The following is a 5,451-nucleotide window of genomic DNA, read 5'->3' on the forward strand; positions in this document are numbered from 1 at the left end:
ATTAAATTAAGTTCCAAATACCGGTAATCGTATTCAATTTAACCCTTTGACCGGTCAACAGGTCATCCAACTTTCAAAAATTACATTTTCGGCTCAGATTTCAAAATTTATTACAATTTTGGTCCAAATTTTACATTTTTGGCCTAGATTTTAGTTTTTTTTTTTTACAAATTTGGTCCAAAATTTACACTTTTTGCTCAAAATTTAGAATTTTATTATGAATTTTCATTCTAACTTTAGTCTTTTTTACAACTTTTTTTTTCTCAAAAGTTTGTTTCTAATATGTTTTTTCTTTAAAACTCATATTTATACAAAATATATATATATATATATATATATATATATATATATATATATATATATATTTTCACATAAAAATCTTATTTTTTCTATATAAAAACTTTTTTGTATATAAAATATCTAATTATAAAAATAAGTTTGGATTATTTGTGTGATTTCTCTTAAAAAATCAATTAAGAAATTGAAAGTAACCCTAAATTATACTATTAAATTATAGTTTGTCAAAAACTAGTTACACTAGTTACCCTAAATTAAAAGTAATCTTAAATTATAATATTAATATAGATATTTTAATATGTGTTCTATTTAGTGTGTATTCTTTTTTCTATGATATTTTAATATAGTTGTTTATATATATTTTTCAATTTGTTGCATCTTCGTAAATTAAATCATACCTTCGATCACATATATATGACAAAAGGTATGTAAAGTTGTTCTGATCTCGTATATGACAATCCATATTGATTTCAGTAGGAATTGTAACTATCAACGTTTGTAATAATTTTTTACATTTGTTAAATGCTATTTTCTGCCAAAAACCTACTTATCGACAAATGACAATTGCTCCATTCTAGATAGTTATTTTTTGTTGTTACAACAAACAAAATTGACACATAAATCCGATTTTACAAAGAAGTATAAATAAAGAAATCCAAAGTGATTATGAACTATATGTATGAACATGTATTCAGCGAGAAACAAAAAATATGAAGTTTTCAATATGTAACATCTTCTATTATTTAAACTTTTCCTATGAATTTGATTAAAGAACAAATAAATAATATTAAAATGAGTATAACTAGTTTTTGATAAACTATAATTTAATAGTATAATTTAGGGTTACTTTTAATTTCTTAATTGATTTTTTAAGAGAAATCATACAAATAATCCAAACCTATTTTTATAATTTGATATTTCATATATAAAAAAGTTTTTATATAGAAAAAATAAGATTTTTATGTGAAAATATGTTTTTTTATATAAATATGAATTTTAAAGAAAAAACATATTAGAAACAAACTTTTGAGAAAAAAAGTTGTAAAGAAAACTAAAGTTAGGATAAAATTCATAATAAAAATCCTAAAATTTGGGCAAAAAGGGTAAATTTTGGACCAAATTTGTAAAAAAATTTAAAATCTGGACCAAAAGTGTAGATTTTGGACCAAATTTGTAACAAATTTTGAAATCTGAGCCGGAAATGTAATTTTTGAAAGTTGGATGACCTGTTGATCGGATCAAAGGGTTAAATTGATTATGATTACCGGTATTTGAGACTTAATTGAATAAAAAATATATATAAAGGCTAAATCGATTATAAGACCAATATGTAGAGACTTTTTATTTATTTATTTATTTATTTATTTTTGAGATTTTAAACATGAAGATATGGAGTTATACTTGAATCAGTTTCAAATATTGCAATAGGCAGTCCATTCATTTATAAGTTAACATGTTGTCATCAACACAAAAGTATGAAAACCATTAGTATATAAAAATATAGCAACATCTTCTACACCCAACTGGAATTTACCTTTAATGTGAATAAAGTTATTAAGAATCTACACCAACATTTATGTTTGATAACATGGTTTCAAGAGTTATCTTGTAAAAGGGTTAAATTAAAATGTTAAAATCTTTAACTATAAGATTAAGAAGTAACAGGATTTGTAAGTTGAACACGGAAGTTTCAAATATCCTGTAAAAAAACAAAATCAGAAGCAATGTTAAGATCCAGTATTAACCGGGCTTTGTAAATTTGAACTTTAAGCAAAAAAAAAAAAAAGAGTAAATTACACGAATGGTCCCTATGGTTTGGGATAATTTGCACGCTTGGTTCCTAACTTATTTTTTTAACTCGGAAGATCCCTACTATTTGTTTTTGTTATGCGCTTGGTCCCTACTGTTTGTTTTTGTTACGCACTTGGTCCCTATATTATCTAAAAATACCATTATTTAAATATGCAAAAATGATGGGGTAGGTAAGTAAGGTGAGAGGGGTGAGATTGAGGGTGTGTTTATTTAAATAAATTTAAAAATAATGGAAAAATGGTCTTTTTAGGTAAGACAGGGACCAAGTGCGTAACAAAAACAAACATTAGGGATCTTCCGAGTTAAAAAAATAAGTTAGGGACCAAACGCGCAAATTACCCTAAACCATAGGGACCATTCGTGTAATTTACTCAAAAAAAAAAAAAAAAAAACCACTGTAACTAACATTCCACATATGTATTTGATAAAAGGGCTTGATTTCAAATAGTAACACGCTTCACTTCAACTTCTTGTAGCTCTTAGTTCTTGAAATGACTATAACATCAATGATTTCAAATAGTAACACGCTTCACTTCAACTTCTTGTAGCTCTTAGTTCTTGAAATGACTATAACATCAATGCTCACGTAATGAAAAAACATTTATAGTATAAAAAAATGACAAAAACAACAACAAATAACATTTCATGATTCAATTAAGAAAACAAATAACATTTATTATTTTAGAACAACAATTAAGAAAACAATTAAATAAGGGTTGGTCTAGGAGTAAAAGAACCTGAAAATCTAGTCATAAAGTCCAGCAGTTTTATGGATTCAATATTGAAATAGAAAAAAACTAAAAGAGTTATGGTTTGCATGAAAAGGCAGTGTACTTGTTGCATCAGTTTATACTTTTTGAATTTGCAAGAAATAGCAACATACTTCTTTTATTTCCTGATTTCAGCCACTTTAATGGTCCAAATTTCAATACTATAAGAATTATCAATAACAAAAATAGTCATAGTCCCTATGGTTTGGATTAATTTGCACATTTGGTCATTAATTTATTTTTTTTAATTTGGAAAATCTCTATTGTTTGTTTTTGTTACACAATTAGTCCCTACTGTTTGTTTTTGTAACACACTTAGTCCTTGTCTTATTTAAAAATACTATTTTTAAATAGGAAAAAAATAATAGGGTAGGTAGGATAAGATGAGAGGATTAGGGTTGTGTTTATTTAAATAAATTAAAAAATTAAGGGAAAAATAGTTTCTTTAAGTAAGACAGGGACCAAGAGCGTAACAAAAACAAACAGTAAAAACTTTTCGAGTTAAAAATTAAGTTAGGGTCCAAAGTACAAATTATCCTAAACCATAGGGACTATTCGTGTAATTTACTCTAAATCAAGATATTGGTTTAACATCTTGGGTTTTTCCAATAACATAGTCATCATCTCTATTAATGTGGATCTGGTCAAGCTTTACCCCCTCATAAACGTATTTGCCACTTCATCAATTTTTTGCAAGAAAAATAAAGAAATAACGATTTAATCTCCAAGTTTTATTAAAAAACCTAAACAGTTGGACCAACCTCCTGTCTGACATCAAGATAAATCATCAGTAAATCAAGAAACAAATATATGGTTTAGTGCTTGTTTCCCTACAAAACAAGGTATATTATTAAACATGTCAAAGTCATAAAAAAGGTCAAGCGAGAAACCTGATCAAAGTTGAAAGTTCAAAAGCTGGATATCCAAATCCGAACTGCAAGGTTTATAATGGAGAACAACATATAAACCTGGTGACAATGAGCTGATATCAAGAAACATCTTTGTGAAATGTCTAAAAAAATTAACATACACGCTTTTAACCATTTGGATTAAATATATATCTGGGTTTTTCCTTTCCAAGCACCAATCAACTGAAACATGAGTTAATGTAAGTTATTTTTACATACCGTCATGGTGGTGACTTGTTTGAGGTGGCAGAGAAGTCGATGGAGGTGGTAAGGAAGGGTAGTGTCAAGTGGCAGCAGTTCTAGGGTTAGGGTACTATAGGTGCGATGGAGGGAGCGGAGGTTGTTTGAATAGTTTGAGTTGGCGTCGACCGGCGATGGTGGCAGCGAGGATGGTGGTGACGGTGGGTTGAAGGCCGATGGTGGATGGTTACCGGATTTGGAGAGAGAGAGAGAGAGAGAGAGAGAGAGAGAGAGAGAGAGAGAGAGAGAGGTGTTTAATTTGATTGAAACAAACAAACGTTGTGAGTTACCTTTTCAAATTTCAACCCATTCCATAAGTTATTCTTGAAAATCCATATGGGCCATACCAGAGTACTTCTTAGTTACAAATCCATACCATCGATACTGTTTTGCTAATTTGATGCTAAGAACAGTATACTACCATTTGATATTAGATAGGATAACGATGATTCAACAATTTTAAAGAGTAAAAGAGTCATCATTCAGGTTTAGATAGTATATAGATAAATAATAATAATAATAATAATAATAATAATAATAATTGAGTAATCTAACCCTTATAAACAACATTTTTATAAAAAATAACCAACAATTGTTTTTTTTGGAAAAATGATCACTTGAACCGGAATACCATATTTCGGAGCATGATGTTTTGTTCCGAAGGTGTGCTCCGGAATACGGATATTCCCGAGTATTTATGATATTGTTCCGGAGTTGTTGCCGGTTGGTGGGGATGAGGTCTGAATCTGACACTACGTACCTTCCGGATTGGAAAAGTGTATTTCGGATTGACGTCCGAAACAGACGTATATTCCGGAGTGGTGTTCCGGAGAGATAGAATTAGGGGTTTTCTATGTTTTTCTTCCAAATATGCAATACATTTATGTTTTTAATACATTTGTGTGTTCGATACTTTCCAAAAAATGTTCCGGAATGAGGCAAAACTAATGATTTTAGTTGAGGATGGTAATATAGCTCCACAGAGAGAGCCAATGGAACATTTTTAGAGTTACACGAAATTTGATGGGGATGATCATGAAGATAAAGAAGAGGAAACTAATCCCTTACCACAATCCCAAAAAGCACAACATAAAAAGTTTCCTTATTATTTTTCCGATTCTGGAGAAACATAACCCACCCATTGGGGTATACATGATCCTTTACCACTGCCCAAATTAGCTCAAAAAAATCGTAAAGGGGCCACAACACATAACTATAATTCCCATCTTAAGTTATTTCTCTGCTTTTCGGGTATACCAGATTGATCAAAGCAGATATGATGTGATTAACTAAATGAAAATTGGTATAGTAAACTTGGAAATTCGTTACTACACGTGTGGGAAATGGCAATTGTCGGGTATACCTTGTACTCATGTTATGGCGGTATTAAAAGAACTGAGATATCAACACTGAAGTGCATGAGT

General features: G+C 29.4%; 1 long non-coding RNA gene across 1 annotated transcript; it reads right to left on the reverse strand.

Annotated features, from left to right (window-relative positions):
- Positions 1–1,805: 1,805 nt before the first annotated feature.
- Positions 1,806–4,401, reverse strand: LOC144997520 (uncharacterized). Its single transcript, XR_013659834.1, has 4 exons — positions 4,007–4,401; positions 3,770–3,847; positions 2,516–2,676; positions 1,806–1,996 (listed from the first exon to the last, which is right to left on the reverse strand). It is a non-coding gene; the product is annotated as an uncharacterized LOC144997520 (long non-coding RNA).
- Between the last annotated feature and the right edge of the window lie 1,050 nt (positions 4,402–5,451).

Source organism: Lactuca saligna, chromosome 5, assembly GCF_052625555.1.
Source record: "Lactuca saligna cultivar CGN05327 chromosome 5, ASM5262555v1, whole genome shotgun sequence".
NCBI lineage: Eukaryota > Viridiplantae > Streptophyta > Magnoliopsida > Asterales > Asteraceae > Lactuca > Lactuca saligna.